This window comes from Pteropus medius, unplaced genomic scaffold (assembly GCF_902729225.1).
Source record: "Pteropus medius unplaced genomic scaffold, Ma_sr-lr_union100, whole genome shotgun sequence".
Classification (NCBI taxonomy): Eukaryota; Metazoa; Chordata; class Mammalia; order Chiroptera; family Pteropodidae; genus Pteropus; species Pteropus medius.
The window spans coordinates 19,270,973-19,292,932 of record NW_024349802.1 but is presented as its reverse complement, the minus strand read 5'-3'; the positions used below and the strand labels follow the sequence as shown (position 1 = coordinate 19,292,932).

At 41.3% G+C, this 21,960-nt stretch overlaps 1 long non-coding RNA gene across 1 annotated transcript in view; it reads right to left on the bottom strand.

Annotated features, from left to right (window-relative positions):
* Positions 1-21,960, bottom strand: part of LOC120581602 (uncharacterized) — a 327,878-nt gene that overhangs the window by 135,320 nt on the left and 170,598 nt on the right. Inside the window, exon 11 of the long non-coding RNA XR_005647346.1 lies at positions 14,188-14,282. This is a non-coding gene — a long non-coding RNA (uncharacterized LOC120581602). The remainder of the gene's footprint in view (positions 1-14,187; positions 14,283-21,960) is intronic.

Below are 21,960 nucleotides of genomic sequence, written 5' to 3'. Positions count from 1 at the left end.
CATTTTGTGCCACCCCATCCACCCTGTTCTGCTTTGGACAGAGAAGTGATGCTCGAGACTGCAGCACATGTCTTACGTCCATGAGGCATCAGACAACACTGAAGGGAGGGGTCGAGGAGGGTTTAAAAAAAAAAAAGTCTGGGTCATTCATGATATATTTGAGCCCCTACTCTAGCCCTAGACAAACTACCTCTGAATTTCTTCTTATTTTAGGAAGTTAGACAATGAAATGTCTTTATGGCTTAAACATCATTAGTGAGATAGATTGTTACTTATAGGTAAAAGCAACTGTAACCCATACAAAAAGATTCTGCAAAACAATTTGGAAAAAAAAAAAATCAATGGAAACGGATACCTCTCAATATGCAAAGGGTAACCTCACAATTGTTAGTACATTCAGTCCCAGAGTGACCCAATGTTGGCTTAGAAAGTTGTTTGTTTGTTTGTTAGTTTGCTTTCTACCAGAGATGCCTTATCGAAGAAGTATGGAGCTCAGTGTCATAAAGTATGCTTTGAGAAACGCTATTATAGGTATTAAATTCATGTTATTTTTAAATTACTACTGAACAAAAGACAAAAATCAGAACAAAAAGTGCCTAAAGATGTAGACTTACTTTCAAACTTGTCTCTATAGACCCATCATGCCTGATCTTCAACAGTTGTCCCCAAAAATTAGATTCGTTAAGCAAAATGAATCTTGACCGCCTGTACACATTTGTTGCCAGATTAGAGGAATGGCCTGCTACTGAGAATTCCAAAATGTGTTCCAAAGAACAGTTCTGTAAAATGCTCCATCGCCAAAAAAAAAAAAGTTTGAAAAATGATGCATATTCTATCTTCCTCCTTGGAGATTCAAAATACATGTTGATATTAAAGACTTGAAGAAGATCTGCAGTAAGGAAATCTATTCTATTCTATTAATGAAGACTTTCTCGAACTTACTTGGTTCACAGAATATTTTCCTCCATGATATTCATTACCCTTTCAAAACATTTTGAGGAATGCTGACTTAATAAAATGCTAATCTAGAATGACTCTACCTTGTGGTATAAGTATAACACAGTGGAAAAACTATAAGTAATGAAGTTGATCTCCTTGGTTTTAAATCTGAGCTCTATCACAGATAGTCATTGATTCTAAGATGTATTTGTTCACATTTAACATTCCTTAAAGTCCGTTACGTGTCTCAGTTAATTGGCAGGATCTTAGTGCAAAAAAAAATAATGGTGCATTTAAAATTAATGCATCATTAATTACTTACCAAGATTGGTAAAATACTGTATATGACTTTGAGCTAGACACTTACCCATGCTGTGCCTCAGTTTCCTCAGTGGTAAGATGGAGATATTAACTACCTCATAAGAGTGCATGTGAGGATTAAATAGTGCCTGGCACAAAGCAGCGCTCAGTAAATGTTAGCCATCCTGATGATTATTTCGGGAACAGTGAAAAGGCCTCCTGCTCCCTAAATTCCCTACTCGCCTATTTATTGATTGTTTCTTTAACAATGAATATTTTCCCAAAGAGATATCAGTCTTCAAATGCAAATCCTCCAGGGAGAGAGAAATACAGCCTGGCAGTCATGCTCAGATATAAAGACCAATAAAAGACTCTCTTTTGAGGGCAGACTTTGACAGAGGGAGAGGGAAGAGGTCACAAAGCACAAACAAATGGTGTGTGAAGGTGGGGAGATAAACTGGGCCGCACCCAGTGGGGGAAAGACAGCAGCGAGAGGCTGGAGGAATGTTCGCTTTCTGAACAGTTTTCCCCAGTGTGAAATCCAGGCTTGTTTCCCTCAGGGCCTCGTGTTACTCTTGGCTTAGAAACTGAGCATCCTCAAGAGGCTGCAGCCCTTCAGATGGGATCAGACATCCAGTCACAGCCTCCTGAATGTGAGGAAATAGACACTGGGGAGGGACCAGGAAGGAGAGGGGCCCAGAGACAGAAGATAAGGAGGCCAGAGACCCACTTTCATCTCGTGCCAATCAACATTCGAGCTAAGAGGACCAGAGGCAGGGAATCACCCCAATGGTGACAGGATTGTTGACAATTCTTAAAGCTTGAAAACTGGTCTTAAAAACCCAAGACCAAACTGTGAAGAAACCTCTTTTCTCTTTCCTTTGACAAAAGTTTAATTACGTGCCAGTGTCTCCTTCATCATTATCGTTATCCTCTTTAAATAAATGTGACCATTTTTCTGATGGAGCCTCATTTTCTTTTCCTAGAGAACCTTCAAAAAATATAACCAAGGAGGAGCAGAAGAGAAAGATTTAGTGGATCGAGGCATAAGAGCTCTAAAGCAGACTTGGCCATTTGCTTGCTGTGTGACCTTGGACAAGTCATTTAATCTCACTGAGGCTCACCCACAAAACAGGTAATACCCTTCACCTTTCCTACTGCAAGAAGATGCCATAAATAGCCAAGTTAAATAACTAGGCAAAAATTCTCAACCAAAAAATAACTAAAAGAAGCAAGACAAGTTATTGAAAATTAAAATTTATGTTTTCTTTGTCCCAATAATCCCATTTTGGGAACTCTGCCCTACAAACATATAATCACTTGTATGAAAGGAATTATGCTGAGGATATTTATTACAGTTCACTTGGTACAGGCAGAGAGGGGAGGGAGACAGGGAGAGAGAAAAAAAGCACAAATTTCAAAATTATTTGAACGTCCCTCAATAGAAGTCTGGTCAAATAAATTTATGGTGCAACCATATGATGGAATATTAACAAACTATTATTATTTGAGTGAGATTTATATATCCTGACCAAGAGCATTTTCCCTGATATGTATTAAGTTAGAAAAGCAAATAATATAGAGGTTTGTTTCTATTTTTTTTTTAAAAAAAAGGAAATTTTTTATATGTGTAGGAACATAAAAAAGTGTGCAAAAATACCCAAACTGTTAACACTGATCATCTGGGGAGGGCGGTACTAAAGAAAGGTAGAGGAGGATTACAAACGCTTCTCTCACGCACCTCTGAACTGTATGACACGGTGAAAGGAGTATGCTTTACTTTTATAATGTGGAAATCCAATAAAGCCGGGGGAAAGGAGGGAAGGAGCAGAGAGGGAGGAAGGAAGAAGAAAAAGAAAGGGGAAAAAAATGGAGATCTGTGATCTCTGATCACAGTCGAGAAAGGTGCCTTATATGTCCATGAGGTTTCTAGGATCATAGTTGGTTCTCTACGGATGTTACAAATTTTAGGAGTGGCACTGACCTATGTATCATCTACTCCCTCCTCCCTCAGAGTCTCTATTGTTAGACTTCAGTATGAGTGTTTATTTTCCGAATTGAATGTCTATGGTATCTCCCTTGAACCACAAATGCGAAATTCCTCTGCCTATCATCTTTACCTTTCTCTGCCAGGTATGAGTCTCTCACCCCTCCCCCTCTCCCAGAGCATTTTGGAGTTCTCTCCTAGAGGAACAGACACACAGAAGATCCTGTATGTCTGAGTCCTTGGCCAGCGTGACACCAGAGATGTATGCATACACTTATTACTTCCTGGGTCTTACTGCTTTCTTCAACTCAGTTCCTAGATTCCACACCAGCAGAGTGCAAACATTTTCATAGCTGCCACAGCAGCTGTTGATCTCTTACCAGTGGGTATTTATGAAGTACAGAGCTTCAAGGGTCCTTGGAAGTAGAATGATGCAACAGAAAGCTCTCAGGGCTCAAAAACTTTTTAAAATGATAAAACAGTGTGCTAATGAGAGCACAGAGAGAACACGCAGACTCTGCTGGTTGAGGATGAACAGCTACCACATCTCTGAATAGAAGCTTGGCAATGTATCTAAAGAGTCTCAAAAATGTTCATATATTTTGAGCAAATTCTTTTCCAAGGAAATAATCAAGAAATACCAAAAATATTTATGTATGTCTCTCACAAACTTGTTATGGGAATTAATCTTGCAATTTATGTAAAGTATTTATAATAGTTCCAAGTACCTAGAAAGCCCTGTCTGTTAGCTAATAATATTAACTGTTACTACTTCTCTCTTTCAATTTCGCTTGCTTTTTAAACCTTTTAAAATATCCTTTATTATATTTATAACCAAAACAATAAAGCATTTTAAAATAGATGTCGACCCTAAAGAAACAGTCTAAAATTGTTAAATGCTTTTTGCCCGAAGATGTTCAGACTATCATTTGTAATAGTGGCAAATTAGAAATAACTTCAATAAGAAATAACAATAAGAAGTTGATTAGGTAATTGATGAAGCTTCCATGTGATTGACTACTTTGCACAAATTGAAAATAGTGATCTGAGAAATCTTAATATATTTTAGAAATGCTAATGTTCCTAAGTTAGGAAGGAAAAAAAAAAAAGAATACATATATCCATATTTTCAACTATGTCATCTGTGGTAAACAAAATAAAAAATGGGGGAAGAAGGTGAAAGAGTCTGGAAGAAATTCTAACAAAATATTAGCTAATACCTTCTTTCTACATCTAAATCTACCCCCTCAAAGGGGTTCAATAAATTTCAAGACACATAAACTGTCAGGAAAGAAGTAGATGACAGTTTCCTAGAACAGGGGACCCAGAGCAGCCCTCTGCCCAGAGAACTCACAGAACATTAAAGCACAATAGGCATTAGTGGAGATGGAGGCACATGGCATGGGGAAAAGAGCAAGCCTCCCAGAGCAAGATCAACCAGAGTGTACTGAGTTCAAATCCCAAGTGTACTCTTACTCCCTGGGTGGCTACAGGCAGGTGCTTTAACCTCTTCAAGCCTCTCTTTCTTACCCTGTGACTTGGCAGTAAGCAGAGTACCTACACTGTACGTGAAATGAAGCAACGAGATGGCTGTACCTAACAAGTTCTCAGCAACCACACATCGAGGGTGGAGGCAGTGGTAATGACCATGATCTTTCCAGTGTCTGCATCGCACCATGAGTAAATCGCAGCCTCAAGAGGAGAAAAGACTTGTCCAACTCACTCACCAAAACAGATGCTGAGCCTCCAAATTCCCTTGCTCCGGGCCAGAACTGCCTCCCCAGAGTCTCGCTTTTCTTGCCTTGCCCCCTCCAACTCCATTTTCCCTTTTGAAAACAAATGAAATGATCACTTGGATATTTAAAAACATAAGTTATTGCCATGTGTCCAAAGTAATGAACGTTTTAGAGTTTTAGTGAAACTAGATGAAGGAAAGCTGGATATTTTTCTCTGTCTAATGAGTCACACAGACACACCCTCCCACTATCCATTCACTCTAACGAGGTCGGCTCATGACCAAAGTCCCCTCGTGACTGTGCTGTGAGCAGAGCCACAGAGGGACCTGGAGCCAGGGCCTCTGGAGTTTCCGTGCCCTTTCTCTTGCCCGTGGAAACTCAAGCCTCAGAGCTGAGGGGAGTTCTGTGAAAAGGCCAGAGGTCCCGGGGAAACGCGTCTGAGGTTGACAGGTCTGGCCCAGACGTCAGGAACCTGCAGCTCTCATTTCTCCCGATGCTGAAGCACAGCATTCACCTACAGTTTGTTTCCCATCTGTTGTTTCTCTCCTAAGCTAGAACCTCCACTTTTTAAGGGAAGACACCTTAATACTTATTGACCATCTATGCTGTGTCAGGCTAGATGCCATTATTATCACTATCTTACAGATGAGGAAAATGAGTCTCAGCGTCAGAGTAGTTAAGCAGCTTGTCCAAGGACACACAGCTAATAAGTAGCAGGGATGGGATTTGAGCTCTGACTCCAAACTGCATAGTCTTAATTATGAAATTTTTTACCCCTCTTTTGACCGGCATTCCAAAGGAACTGGAGACAGAGATCCCTGGGCAGGGATTACCTATCTTATTCCCTGCCGTATCCCCAGCATATCATATATGGCTGATGTGAGGATTAAGTGAGATAATGGAAGGAAAGCACTCCACATAGTATAGGGATTATTGGTGCTAAAACATACATTAATATGATTATGGTGCTGGGCACGTAGTAGGTGATCGATAAATATTTAGAATGACAGAACTTGATATCTGGAGAGGACTTCAGAAAATATTTTCCTCAACCCTCTCATTTTATGGAGAAGAAAAATAATTTGGTTAAGAGGACAAAACTATTTAAAAACAAAAGTGGGGCTGACTTCAAGTCTGGCTCTCTCTACTCTTCTCCAGTGGTTTCTAAACTCTGCTCTGCAGAGTGTTGGGGATGCCTCCTCACGACACCGCCCCTCCAACCAGAGCAGCTCTCCTTTCATCCATTTTTAAACTGAGCTCCTATACAAGAGTTCATGTGATGAAAGGGTCCTGCTGCTTAAAAAAAAAAAGGAGGGTTTTTTTAAGTGCACTTTAAAGTTCATTGTTGGATCATGCAACACTAGGTGGAGAAATATTAGAAATTTTACACACCCTTATCAAAACTGATGGTTCAAATAAACAAAAAAAAATAAGGATAAAAAAGATTTTCTTGATACAATTAATAAGCTAGACCTATTAAAATATATAAAACTTTGTACCCATTGAATGAAGAACACAGATGCTTTCAAGCACTCATGGAACTCTTATAAAAATAAAAATGCAAAGGAAGGCTCCAAATAGCCCAAAGAATCAACATCTTACAGACTGTGTTCTCTGATCACGGCATAATAAAATTAACAATTTTTAATTATAGCTTTAAAAACCTATATATCTGCAAACTTAAAAAAAAAAATCGCTACTGAATAATTCTTGGGTTGAAGAGAAATCCATGAATGAAATGATAGAACACTTACAGTTGAAAACCAATGAAATCAATACATACTGAAATTTGTAGATAATGGCAAAAGGAAAATATATAGTTGTAAATATAATCAACAGAAAACAAACAAAAATTAAAAGTAAAGAAGGTAAGTGTTTAACTCAAGAAAATAAGAGTATTAGATATACCAAAAGATGAAAAAATACAGAAACCACTGAAGAAAGAAATTGTTTTTTAATTTTCAAAAGGAAAGAGAACTTACTTGAGCACTATGATTTGTGAAATTTCTCAGGAAATTTTGCTGAAATTATTTAAACCATAGATTGATAACAGACATAGAATTTTTAATTTAAAAATCATAAACTATATATAAAAAAAAGAAAATGTAAATATATACATTTTTTAAAATATATATAATTAACAAAATTGGTACAGGAATAAAGACAAAACTTAATCTAATCGGCCATTTAAAAAATGAAGATGATAATAAAAGTCCTTCCTTCCCTCCAAAAACACAGCCTGAGGGTTAGATGATTCCACAGAAGAGGTCTAACAAACTTTCAAGGAAGAGATAATAAACCCTTTCTTATACAACTGTATTTTTTAAAATAAATTTATTTATTTAATTTAGTTTCAAGTACACAGTACATTGGTTAGACATCTATATTGTTCATAAAATGATCCTCCCAATTGCTCCCTCCCTCCCCCCCCCTTAGCCATCATATTAATGCTAACTGTTTTAAAAAAAAAAAAAAAAAAAATGAAAAGAAGGAAAGATTTCCAATCAATTTTTATGGGGCTTATACAAACTTTACCAAAAAAAAACGAAGTAAGAACATCACTAATAAAGGAACATTGTATACATATTTACTCAAAAATATATATGAAATGTTAGAGTAGATTGTTAACTTTTAATTTTTTCAATCTATCATAATCAGGTAGACTTATTCAAAACAAGGAAAACATGATTTAACATCAGAAGAAATTATCAACGTAATTTTCTAAAATCAAGGACAAAAGGATAAAATTTACATTATCTCACTAGTTACAGAAAAGGCATTTTATAAAATTCAATACCTACTTAATTACGAAAAATTCTCAGAAAACTGGGAGTTGAAAGAACATCCTTTAACTTGGTAAAAGCTATATTCCACAAACCTACATCCAATAATCAACTTAATGAAAACCCTTTAAGTATACTTCTTTTAAGTCTTCTAATCTTCAAACCAAGTATGCTAAGATTTCATCTATCACCAGTATCATCCAGAATAATACTGGAAACTACCCAATTTAATAAGACAAGAAAAATAAAAACATAATATTAAGAGGAAGGACAAAATTGCCATTGTTAGCAGATGATATATTCACCTATATTTAAAATAACAGAATTAAGAAAAAAACCAATGGAACTAATAATAAAATTTAGTAACACTGCCAGATTTAAAATAAACGTATAAAATGCAATAGCATGTGTCTATACCAGCAATAACCAATAGAAAACAGAAATTCATTCATAATAGTACCAAAAGTGATCATTATCTTAAAATGCAATTACTGAAAGGTGAAGGGATTAAGAAGTACAAATTGGCAGTAATAAAAATAGTCACAAGGATGTGAACTGCAGCATAGAGAATATAGTCAATAATATTATAATAACTATGTTTAGTGTCAGATGGGTATTAGACCTCGGGGGAATCGCTTCCTAAGTTATATAAATATCTAATCACTATGTTGAAACTAATATAATATTGTATGTCGACGGTAACTGAAAAATAAATATATAAATTTAAAAATTTTAAATAATAAAATAAAATTTATGGCATAAAGGAAGACTTCAAGAAACAGAGTTATGTTCATAGGTAAAATAATTCACATTTGCGATTATCTTTATTTTCCCCGATTTATCTATTAACTGTGCAATTCTAATTAAAATTTCAGCAAAATTTCCAGAAAAAATTGACAAATCATAGCACTCAAATAAGTTCTCCTCCCGTTTGAAAAATAATCAAGTTGGTTTCTGTTTCCTATAACTAAGGCGGAAAAATCTCTAACATGTATGACACCGCTAGAATTTCGGAAAGGAGACCTAGAGACTAGGACAATGACTATGAGACTCTTGTAAGACTTTTGGCAAATTTCATAGCATCCATATCTGTCTTTGTTGTGACTCCCCATTTTCTTCGGTCTGTTTCTCAATTTGCAAAGCGATCCCTGGGAATGTTTTCAAATCACTGTCTGTTTCAAAGCACCAACCTAGGTTGTGTTGGGGCGTCAGAATCCTGTCCTGCCCAGGCCTCCTGTGGTGAAATCTGCTACTTCCAGTCTTCCTAGCTTCTGGATTTCTTCTTCAGGGAAACTGTCCCTTCCCTACCTTAAGTGATTCTGTGATGCTATCACTCAAGTGACTTTACTTTCTCTGCCACTCAGATAGCCAATGTACATACTCTATCTCTTTGAACACCTCTGTTGTGTACATGTGACCCAAGCAAGGCCCATCTGAGTCAGTTTTAGGGATTTATATGAAATTTAGACAATGTGGTACTCTTTCCTCTGGGATCAATACCTATAATCAATATTTTATATCAAGGATATGAGCCTGGAGTTCCCATACCTATTTTTACCACCATGTGGAGAGAGCATTCCTAAGAAGAACTTTAAAAAAGTGATAGAGCACACATAGCAGTTAGGGCTCCAATAGAAAGCCAACTCAAACAAACTTCAGTGGAAGCAAAACAACAGGCAATGGCTCTCCCACTCTGGAATCAAGAACAGGAGGGAGGGGGAGCTTTAATGACATCATTTTAACTGCTAGATCCAGCCGTGCCTGAAACCAACCCGCCCCTTGATTCCAAAGTGGGGAGCCATTAACTGTTGTTTTATTTTTGCTTAAGTTGGTTTGAGCTGGCTTTCTACTAAAGCCTTAGCTACTATGTGTACTGTATCACTTTTACAAGCTCCCTGGGAGAATGTGATGTACACTAAAGTGTGAGAATGAAACCATGGCTTCTTTAAGATCTAAACAACAGAAAGAGGAACAGAGCAGGACACTCTGGATTTAAACAAAATGAACATACAACTCGCAGTATAAGCCTGGCCCGCCCCTCTAGCTTAGATTCATGTCATTTTCTGCCTTTCCCACACTGAGCTTCTTTTAGTTCCTCCAGCAGGACACTGCTCACCTCAGGACATTTGCATGTGCCTAACTCCTCATTCTTCAACAGAGCTGGCTGATTCTCAGTTTCTAGGTCCCAAATTAACTCTCAGAGAGTCCATCCCTGACCGTCCCATGGAAAGGAGGTCACATTTCTCATCACCTACCATCTTAAACCCTTTGTTTTTAATTCATAGCTTTTACCAAATTTTAATTACTTGTTAGCTAAATCAACTGCTGTCTGCTTCTCCTATTAGAATACAAGCTTCAAGAGAGTTAGAACTGAGTCTGTCTTGATCACCATTATCTTTCCCGTGCATGGCATGGAGCCTGACACAGCACGGTTCTCAATAAGTACATTTAAATAAATGAATGAATCGCCACAACGTGATAGGCTCTCCTTGGGAAGAGAAAGGAAGGGAAGTCAGCATCACCCATTACCTCCCTGGGTTGACTCAACTGACAAAGAGGGAGGAGAAGGGGCTAGGAGAAGAAACAAAGAATTTGCTTCCATGAGAAGTGGCAGATGCTCGTCATGTGCCGCCCCTGTGCATGCTTCTGAGAGAAAAGCAGAATTGTCAGGTAACGCTCAGCAAGATGTGCTCCCTGTCTTCAAAGGGATTCTCATCTGGCTGGAGAAACAGTTAAATAAAGAGCAGTGGGGGTGGCGGCAGAAACCCAAAAGAAAGCAAAGATGAAACTTCATCTTTGCAGACACTATTAACATCCTATAGCAAAATAATCTGTGAACGTAATAGAGAACACAGAGGCATAGGACAGATATACCTATATCATGCCAAGGGAGAAAGCTGCAATTAAACTGACACTCCTTATTCGACAGCCTGCAGGCTCTCCAGCAAGGCTTGGGTTGGTGCTGCATCTCGTTCTTCCTCGGTAACTTTGTCTCATTTCCCTCTTCTGATGTCTTGTTGCAGTAATAGGTTTGTCATTACAGCTCTGAAGTCGGAGCAATGCGCAAGAACAGGGGAAATGAGAGGAAGAAAAAAGAAAGCTGACCTTGAGCAGACAGCCTCTGGCCTGAGAGCTCTTGCTACATTAAGATACAGAAAGAGGCACGTTTCTTCTGGCTTATATTTGCCTTTCTCCTTCTATGGCTCTCTCTGAAATGAGCTACGGGGCACAGGAGAGGCTTTCTTTGGAGATGTGTATGTTCGGGTCCCTGAAAGAATTAAATTATGTTCAAGAGGCACATACTTAAGTTCTCTATTAGGTGAGGGAAGAAGGAGGGAGCTTACAGATAATAAATGTTCCTTCTCTGCCAGGTTCGGCTCTGGGTAGCACCTACAGGAAACACCAGTAAAGAAGAGAGTCAACGCCTGCCCCTCCCCCATGGTGCTAATATACTAGGGAGGAGAGAGAGATAAACAAATGAATAAGATGCATAAGACAACAACAAATAAATAAATAATATGAGCCCACAGGAATACACACAGGCAAGTCTGAAATTCCATCCCGCCTACAAGATATTTCACCGGGGAAACTGACTTTGCGGAAAACACTCTGAGTCTGCAGATCAGTAAACAGGCATCAGGAGAGTGGAAAGACCCTGCGAATGGATGAGTGAGAGCTCTCAGAAGACAGAGGGGGTGCCTCACCTTGGTCAGCTGAAGGACCTCCCATGAAAAAAAATGCTGTCCTGTCCCCTGTGGCTCTCCTCGTGCACGTACACTCTTATTTTCTTTAATTACACTAAAGAAACGCGTGTCCTTTGCCTCGGTCTGTTAGTATCTCTTCATCAATCACAGTCACCCTTGAGACAACCGTACAAGGATGATTTCAGAGAGCAAGAGAAGTCTACGAACCAAGGAATCTGACACTGAGTGCCTAGGACGGGGAGCGCAATATCCACTGGGATGCTCGGGGAAGGCGCGTCCAAGGGGGTGATGAAACAAGGCGGCCAGGCCAGGATCGGACAGAGGACGCAGCTGAGGCAAATGCCTGAAGGTAGAAGCAAGGCTGGCGTTTGAGGAGCAGAGTAAAGGTCACATGGCTAAAATGGTGCTTCAGGTGTGGTCCCCAGACCAGCAACAACGGCATCGCACGGGAACCTATTAGAAATGAACATCCTTGAGTCTCACCCAAGAATCGGAAACTCGGGGAGAGGAGGCCAGCAACGTGTGTTTAACTGGCCCTCCAGGTGATTCCGAGGCTCGCTCAGGTGCGAGAACCACTAGGTTGGCAGATCGTGGGAGAAGAGCTGCCTTGTAGGGAGGGTTGAGCCCGCACGTGCTTCGGAAGTGAATTGCCAGCCTGGGAAAAGGAGCAAGTCAGTTCATCTGAGTTTTCAATCATTGTATCCCCAGCACTTACCAATTTGCCTCCTATAGAGTATATGTTTAATAGGTGTTTATTGAACAAATAATTTAATATAAATGTAAATACTGAGCCTCTATTTTGAATGGACTGATACCAGTTACTGGACAAAGGATATGTAAGGTCAATAGTAGCTTATGGTCTACAGATGGAGATAAGACAGAGAAATGCAAAGAAAAAAATGAGACCACTAGAGTCAGATGTGCTAATATGGCAAGAAATGAAAGGCAAAGACATCATGAAGTGAGTAGGGTCAGAAAAACTAAAAAGCAGACAGACAAGTTCAATAATCACAAAGGTTTCAGCATTTGGTTTGGGGGCAAGCAATGTAGTTCATTAACCCCCTAGGGGATTACTATATGACTGGCATAGAACAACTATCATTCACTTATTGTCTCCAAGTAAACAAAAAAAATGTTATATCGATTAGATCCATCTTTAAAAAAAAATAGAAAGAGTCTTTACTTAAATGGAAAAATTCTCAGCTTTATGGAAAATTCCACTATCCGAAATGCTTCATTTCCTGAGGCATTTTAGATAGCCAAGAATTTTACTGTATTGCTATTATTTTTATGACCAAAGAGTTCTCACAACCCATAGTAGGTGATATTGGTGTTAACGAGGTCAACCTGGAAGCCAGTCAGAGTGCTCTCGGTGCAAATCCTGGGGCCAGGGCGTGTGTGTGGTGGGTGGGCGGGGTGGGGAATGTTAGAGAGAGACCCAAGCCAGTGAGCTCCTCCAGTTGTCAAGAGGTCAAATACTGTCAAGAGGTCAAATAAGTCATTCAGGGACTCTGGCCTCTCCACTGAACCTCTCCTTAACAGAGTGGATTTGAATAGAATCTTCCTCTCTTTCCTCCTCCCTTCCCTTCCTGCAGTCAGTAAACTCCTGGGATGAAAGCACCTCCCAGATTTCTTTAATGTACCTCTGTCTCCAGACCAGAGAAAACGACACATTCAGGGGAGACACGGGGGTGATCAAGAGAAGCCTCAACTTCCTCCGATTACTTCCCAGGCAGGAAGTTCTTGGCTGTCTAATCCAAATCCTTCCTGCTGCATGAAGCTCACTACCTCTCATTGAATCTGGAAGTTCCCTCGGCAAGGGAAAAAGAAAAAAGTTCGTAGGGATGTAGCTGTTCTCAATTGATCTTACTTATTCATCTACATTTCCAAATCAAGAATAATGATCTCACTGTTTTTTCTATCATCGTTCCCCCCTCAACAATCAATGTTTTATGAAGGACTTTCTTCCTGTGAGAGTACCAAAGAAAAAGCCCTGGAAGCAACTCTTTTGAGTGGATTACACACACACATACAAGATATTAGGAAAAAGACGAGTCCAACTATCAAAGGTATCTACACATGGATTAGGCTGCCCAGAGTAGAGCGTTCCCTGTAAACGGGAGGTAGGATTACTTCTAGTCAGTGGTTAAGGAACAGATGAAGTATTGAACTAGATGTCCCCAGAAGTCCTTCTTTGCTGAACTGCTATGACATTCTGTGATGCAATGAGACTTCAAGCTGGAACATGAATTTGGGCAGGAGCTACAAGGAGAGAGGGGAGCAGCACAGTTTTGCTGGGCTTATGTGATGACAAAAGCCATGCTAGGATTATTCACTGGCAATGCGATGGCATCGGTGACAGCATCATCGTCATCACTGCAAACATTCCTCCAGTACCAACAGTGTGTCAGGCACTGTATTCATTATTTCAGTCCACCTTACAACAGCCCCCACAGGGAATGACTATTATTAGCCCACGTTACTGAGGAGAAACTTGAGGAATGGAGAACTTACATTATCTATCATCGCAAAGGTTGTAAGGAGCAGATGCAAGACTCAAACCCAGGTTGACTGGCTCTATCACGCTCTCTCCCAAAAGAGTCATAATAACCCCTTGTGTTTTTAGCATTTTATCTGCTAAAAAAGAAACACGATCTCTTTTCATCATTACAGAAGTCTCCTGAGGCCAGGAAGTTATCCATTAATGACAAATTGGGGTCACAGAGGGAGACGCTCACCTGGCTGTCAGAAGCAGAGCCTCTTGGTACAGAGCCACATGTCCTCTTCTTGTTCTCACACTGCCTGGCTCTCCTGCAGCTCCTAGCCCAGTTACCTAGGCAGAAAAGTAGTACTGGTCACTCAGCCATGTACCCTGAGTTCCCAGATACACTCTACTTATTTACAACCACCAAGTCCCTAAGGAGGGAAAGGGCCAGAGGGAAAAGGGAATTAGGAAAGATGATGCTCAGGCTGCAAATCTATTAAACATTTCTAATGTATCTTTTCCTTCAACCGCTAAGCCTACCAGTCCTTAAATTCTAGAGATAATAGAGACTGAGAAAAATGGTGTAGATGGTAGAGGTTTTGTACATCTCTTGGGACATCAAAGTTGTAACAGAAACACAGAGCACAGCAAGCAGAGTTGCCTGGGGTCTAGATGAACAAAAGCCCTACAACTAGGGAGAGAAATAAGAATTCACCTTGCAATGGTAGGAGGAGGTGAAGACACAAGGCTGCCCGGCCTCAAGTGGCTGAGGCTACAATAGTTGCAGACGCTCCTCTTAAAGGGGCCATGTCTGGAGCAGACTTTTGCGGTGACGGACCTGCTCACTCTGAGCATCAGCACTGGGTTGGCTGCTCAGGGGATACCAGGGACTTACTGGGGGACACTGAGTTGTTGGAGCGAGGGCTGGAGGCTAAGCTTTCTCCTGAGCAGAAGTGCTGGTGGTATCCATTGTTCCTCTGTTGAGCTCCCCTACCCCATGTGCAGACGCAGTGCCACCATAGCTGAGACGTCATCGAACTGGATAACAAAGGTCTCTCTACCCAGGGGATTCCCTGAAACTTCACCTCCCCCGACTCACGGCCCCACCCAAGCCACATCCAGTTGTGTCCTCAGCGTGTCCTATGCCCCTTGCAGAGCAGCTCTGAGCCCCACACTGGTGGCAGCTGGCCTCGGTTTCTGGCGTGGCCTTTTGAGGCAACCATAAGCACGGCATCTGTGAATTGCTTCCTGAATTTTACCAGGTGGCCCCAGACATGAAAAGGCAGCCAAAATGGAGCTCTGTTCTGAAACCATATGAGAGAACAGAACAGAGCTCCAGGAAAAACTGAGTCAAGCGATCTAACAGATGCGGAGTTCAAAACACTGGTTATAAGAGTGCTCAATGAACTTAGGGGAAGTGTAGGTGAATCCAGTGATAAGTTTAACAAAGAGATAAAAAAACATAAAAATGGAAATTATAAAAGGGAACCAGTCAGAAATGAGGAATACATTATCTGAGATGAAGAGTAAATTAAAGGGAATCAACAGAGTGGATGAAGCAGAGAATCGAATCACCGATATACAGGATGGGGAAGCGGAGGTCGCCCAATCAGAAGAGCAAGAAAACAGAATCCAAAATTATGATAATTTAAGGAGCCTATGAGACAAAATTAAATCTAACAACATCTGTATCATAGGGGTACCTGAAGGAGAAGAGGGAGAAAAAGAAGTTGAAAATCTATTTGAAGAAATAATGATGGAAAACTTCCCCAACCTGGAGATGGAAGTAGACATACAACCCCAGGAAGCTCAAAGAGTCCCAAAAAAGATGAACCCAAAGAGGCCCGCACCAAGACACATCGAATTAAAATGCCACAAGTTAAATACAAAGAGATAATCTTCAAAGCAGCAAGAGAAAAGTAGTTAGTTACCTACAAGGGAGCACTCATAATACTGGCAGCTGATTTCTCAAAAGAAACTTTGCAGAACAGAAGGGCTTGGCACAAAATATTTAAAGTGATGAAAACCCAGAATGTACAACCAAGACTACTTTATCCAGCAAAGCTATCATTTAAAGTCGAAGAACAGATAAAGAGTTTCCAAAAAAAAAAAAAAGCTAAAGGAGTTCATCACCATCAAGACAGTATTACAGGAAATGGAGAGACTTCTTGAAAAAGAAAAAAACATGTATCAAAAACATGACTAAAGAATGGTAATAACTACTTATCTATCAACAAGTACTTCAGATGTAAAAAAAATTAAGTGCTCCAACCAAAAGATAGGGTGGCTGAATGGATAGAAAACAAGACCCTTACATATGCTGCCTACAAGAGACTCGCTTCAGATTAAAAGAGACTCACAGACTAAAAGGAAGGGGATGGAAGAAGATATTGCCTTGATGGACCTAGAGGGTATTGTGCTGAATGAAGTCAGATAGAGAAAAACAAATGCCACGTGATTTCACGATTTGGCCAAAACCTACATTTTGAGCTTTATCTATAAACACATATCTAAGCTCCACTCACAGTAGTATCCAAGAAAAAAAAAAAATCCTATGCACATGCTTCTTATGATGATTACTCTGCCTGAACCTTTGCCTACTTAAGCTTATCCTCAAATGAAAACTTCTCTCATCCGGCCCTCAGTCTAAATCTCTCTATGCTACCCCTACCCCGAGTATCATACTCTGTATTCTAACTATGTGTGAAAATGTCTGCCCCATGGCCTCTTACAAAACTAAACATACTTCTTAACATATGATAAAAGCAACCATACTCCTTGGTATTCACCCAAAGGAGTCGAAATCTGCACACCCATGTTTACAGCGGCGCTATTTATAATTGCTAAAACTTGCAAGCAGCCAAGATGGACCTCAGCAGGCGAAGAGATAAACTGTGATACATCCAGACAATGGAGTATTCCTCAGTGCTAAAAAGGAATGAGCTCTCAAACCATAAACATACATGGAGGAAACTTAAATGCATATTGCTATGTGAAAGAAGCCAATATTAAAAGGTTATATCCTATTATGATTCCAACTACATGGCATGCTGGGAAAAAAACACAAAACTATGGAGACAGAAGATCAGTGATTAACAGGGGTTGCAGGGGAGGAAGGAAGAGGCAGAGCACAGAGGATTCTCAGGGCAGTGAAACTGTTTCCGATGTCACCATAATGATGCATATGTCATCATTATTTGACTAACCCATAGAATGTACGATACCCAGAGCGAACCCTAAAATAAACTATGGACTGAGGGTGATGATGGGGTGTCAGTGTAGGTTTATCCATTGTCACTAATGTGCTACTCTGGTGGGGGATATGATAACGGGAGAGGCTATGCATGTAGAGGGACAGGAGGTATATGAGAAATCTCTGTACCTCCCCTCAATTTGCTGTGAACCTAAAAGTGCTCTAAAAATTAAGTCTATATTTTTTAAAAAATATCTGCCCCACGCATAATAAACACCTTAAGAGAAAGGAGCTTGCCTTCTGCTCCTGTATACCCTTCATACCCTGTCCCTCCCGCCAACACAGAGGATGCTAGTAAATCCTGATTGAATTGAATTAAATTGAGAGGTCATCTGGGGACTAATGGTTAGAACTTTATCATAATTTGGACTCTCAGACAATAGGGAAGTTGAAGGACCAGTGATCTCTCTCTCTTCAGAACTCAATTATCTGCATAAGAACACACATCTCGGATATCTAGCTATTAATTTGCTCACAATCGTCTCGCCACCAAAGTTCACAAATGGCCCTTTCGATTTCTCAGCCACGTCTCGGTCACAGGAAATGAGATCCTCTTCCCATCCACGGACGCACGGCGGCCCTCGTACCATCTCCCTTCTCCAGCCTGGCCCCCCAAGTCTCCTCACCTGTTCTTATTCTTTTTCATCACCCCAATCCACTACCTGGGCATCAAAATGCCTGTTACCACAGCTTTCTTGGGGCCTGTTACGGGACTCACGGTTTACTGCTCAGCATCATAAATCGATAGCTGAAGACTGTAGGTTTTATTGGCAGCCTGAGTCAAAGGAATCTATTCTAATTAATCCTCCACACAAAAAATGATGGCCATCAGCCATCTCTGAGGCAGGAGACAATAAAAAAAAAAAAAAAAAAAAAAATGCAGGCCCGGCTTCTCATGAAATCAATACAACTTCACTCTGAGTTCTGTCCTGGGTCACACAGAAGGGAAGCATGTGAGGCTGAGATCCCTGGAGATGTCTCTGGCCATGAATCTGATAGCTGAGGAGAAGCTAAGGAGGCCCTGGCACCACAGACCCCAGAGGACTAAGGCCCAGCAACTTCAGAGGACTTTAACCCTTTGATACACATTCATTCATTATTAGTAAAGATTCATAAAATTCACGTTTCATGTGTATGGCATGACAGGACCTCCATATCTTGAACAAATAGGAAGTGGGGAATTCTGGGAATGAAGGAGACAACAGAAGAGAAAATTCACATCATTATAAAAACAGGGTGATTGGATGGTCCATCGCTCAGTGACCAGCCTGCCACACAATTTCGGGGTTGGTTCAGCAAGTCCCTGATGAGGGGTGATGTGGGCCACCTCACTAGCAGGTCATGGCCAGGGAAGACACGGGAAAGTGGCAAAGCCCACAATCAGTGGGGAGTGACGCTGCTCTTCCAGATGACGCACTGCGTGGCAGAGACGTTGTAAAGCTTGGGCTGGACCAGACGCACCTGGTTTCAAGTCCACTTCTTTCTACCTGGATGGCCTTAAGCAACTTAGCTTCTCTGAGTTTGTTTCCTCATCTGGAAAATGGGGTACAGTAACAGTAATTAGTTACCAAGCTTTTTGTGAAACTGTCTTCATGCTGGGATGGTGTACGAAATACTAAGTGGTGTGTTTTTTCTCCTTCACGACCCTCAGTCCAAACCTTCCTTCATCCATTGAGTGGGTCAGAACATTGAGGCCAAGACTGCCCAAGAATGAAAGTATCACAAAAGAACTTGAGGAAAAAGATAGCAAAATTCTCCACTTTTAGACTTTTTTCAATATAATATAGGAAAGACTAAGAAGAATGTAGATCAACACACACACACACACACTCACTCACTCACTCACACACACCCCTCCACCCTGACACTAAGTTATACAATTCTCCAAGCTCAGGGAGAGGAGAACAGCTGAAGAAAAATACGGAAGAAACCTCAGACACTAACAACAGGCCCTGGCCCTCACTCTGACCATCCCCGTCCTGCTTCCCAGTTTCTTTCTGGGGTTCCGGGAGGATGGCACACCCCTCCTATCAACGCTTAGGCCATTCTGAGGGCAGCAGAGATGAGAGGCTACCTGAGAGGACAGAGTGGGTTACGTGATAGCCTGGTACAGCGCCACCAGCCAAGCAAGCAGCACTGGTGCTGATGATCAAAGCCCAAGTCAGGGCAAGTGGGCTTCTCTGAGCCACCTCGCAGCAGCAACTCCCATAGAAAGAAAGAAGGGGGAAATCTTGGAATTTCCAGAATTTAAACCCATAAAACTCAAATATCTGATATGATCGAGTTCCCCTGGAAATGACTAGAATATATGTTCTGCCTTCTGGTGGAATGGAGCTCAAGAAGGAAAGCAGATTCAGTTTCAGGAAAATAAAGTAAGTTATGTTATGGTAACCTGAGTCCGTGGCAAATACACCTGCATATATATATACACATATATATGTGTATACATATATACAGACGTATATATATATATACATACATATATACACACACACTTACATACATATGTATATATTAAAAGTAATAATAATTATCATTATTAAAATAATGTAGCAACCACATTTATTAAGTGCTTCCATGTGCCAGGCAATGTTCTCACAGCTTTATATAGGTTACATCATTCACTTCTCACAGCAGTAGGTATATAGGTTCAGTATTATTATCTCCTTTGGGGAGACAGATACACTTAGGTAGGTCACTTGATAACTTGACCAAAGTTACATCACAGAAGTAGAGGGTCCAGAATTTAAATTCAGGCCATCTGGTTTCTGAACCCACATTCTCAATCACTTTTGCTTCTTGCTTCAACGTTGAGCCTTCCACATACTACAGCATATTTAGTTATAATTTATTGCGTGCTGACTATGATTTGGGCACAGTGCTAAGAGCTTTACTCTTGTCCTATTTATATTCTTTATAATAATCCCAGGAGAAACATTTATCACCTTTTTAAAGATGAGGAAGCTGGGACTCTGCCCCTGAATCTGTTGGGCTCTAAAAAGTGCTCTCTCAGCCCCTTTCTCTACGACCTCCAAGGAAACATGCACAGAGGGCTCAGTTCGCCTCCAGCCGTAGAGCGAGGGCTTGGTGTGCGTAGCTGCCGATATCTGGATAGTGATGGTGAGGAGGGGATATGGGTTCCATGGCAGCCCAAGTCCAAAGGCAGGGGCCAAGAGGAAGGGCTGTATAAGAATCGGTGTCCAGTGTCACCAAGGAGGGGCCTGGCAATTACTAGATGTGTATCCAGTGATGCACAGAGAAAAGACTCGGGTCCTGGCAGACAGCTGGAGTGCAGGGCACACGGAGTGGGTTCCAGGTGAAGCAGGGATGAATACTGGATCTGAGAGCCACCCGATGGCCTATCGCCAGCGAGACCTGACTCAAGGAACCACGCACGGTGGGCCTGAGGTTGCCGGCCACAGCTCAATCCAACAGGCAAGGTGGAGGTGACAGAGTCTCAAAGCGGAAGACACTGTTTCCACGTAGGACTCTTGTTCCCTGACCGCAGGCCGTGTCTTCTAAGAAATGATCCTAACAAAGCTGACCTTCGCAGAGCGTCCAGCATCCTGTCGCCATTCCTGCAGGCAGCACTTTAGCATGTACAAAGCCCTTCCACACCCGTTATGTCGTTTCATGCTCAGAGTAACCCCTGGCAGTGAATGGGGCAGGTTTGAGACTACGAGTCTCGTTTAATTGAGGAGGAGACTGAATTCTGGAGAAATGATGTACCCAAGTCACACAGCAGCTTAGCAACTGTGTCAAGAACAGAGTCCAGACCTCCAGATGCCAGCCCAACGCATCAGAAAGGGCATAAGGCTAAACAGCTAAGAAACACGTTCACTAACACTTCCATGGTGCTAATTATATGCCAAACATTGTCTTAAGTGCTTTCCACGCATTAACTCACTTACTCCTCCTTACAACGCTTGGAAGTTAGCACGAGTGTAGTCTCCATGTCACAGCCGAGGGAGCTGAGGCACAGAGAGGTTAAGGTACTTGCCTGACATCACAGAGCAGATTAAATGGCAGACCAGGACTCAAACCAGGAGTCTGATTCCAGAGTCCATGCTCTTAGCTACTACATTAGATGGGGCGAGAGGAGTGCTCTTTCTGGGGTCCAGGCTCCTTGGCCCCCACCTTCCTTCGAGTAAGAGGAAGCTCTAGAAGACCTGGCGGCAAAGGCACCCTGGGCCCCCACGGCTTAGGCTGATCTAAATGCAGGTGCTTCACGCTAAAAGCCTGGAAGGGAGGTGAGCTAAGAGAGCAGGTGCTGAATTGCAGAAAAGTTAAATATGGAATGGGAGCATCGAAGGCTGCAATAAGAGCAAGGAGGGTAAAAACCAATTTCAAAGCAGAGCCCCAGGCAATGATTTAGAGAGAAAAACCAATATAGGTGGTATCACATAATAACTACACCAACACCTTCCATTTACCTCGCCCTTTCCTTTGGAGGAGGCCAAAGAAGTTCACAATTGTTATTACCATTCTTTCTTCTCAAGGCCCGGGACCCGCTGAGGATGGCTGAGGGCTTTGTCGTTATGTGAAGGGAAAAGGGAAGCACCACGAGGTCAATGCAGAAATCACAGAGCAGTATAAAGTAGCCATCAAAGCCAACCACCTGGGCTCAAAAGCTGATAGGTAAAAGTCGATGCATTGAAAATCAATTCGGCCAAGGATTGATTCACAAAAAGCTGTCAAACAAATGCCAAAATCCACGCTAGAAGAATTGGCCATTGCCATTTTACCTCCAAGGCATGAGCAGAAAGAGAGAGA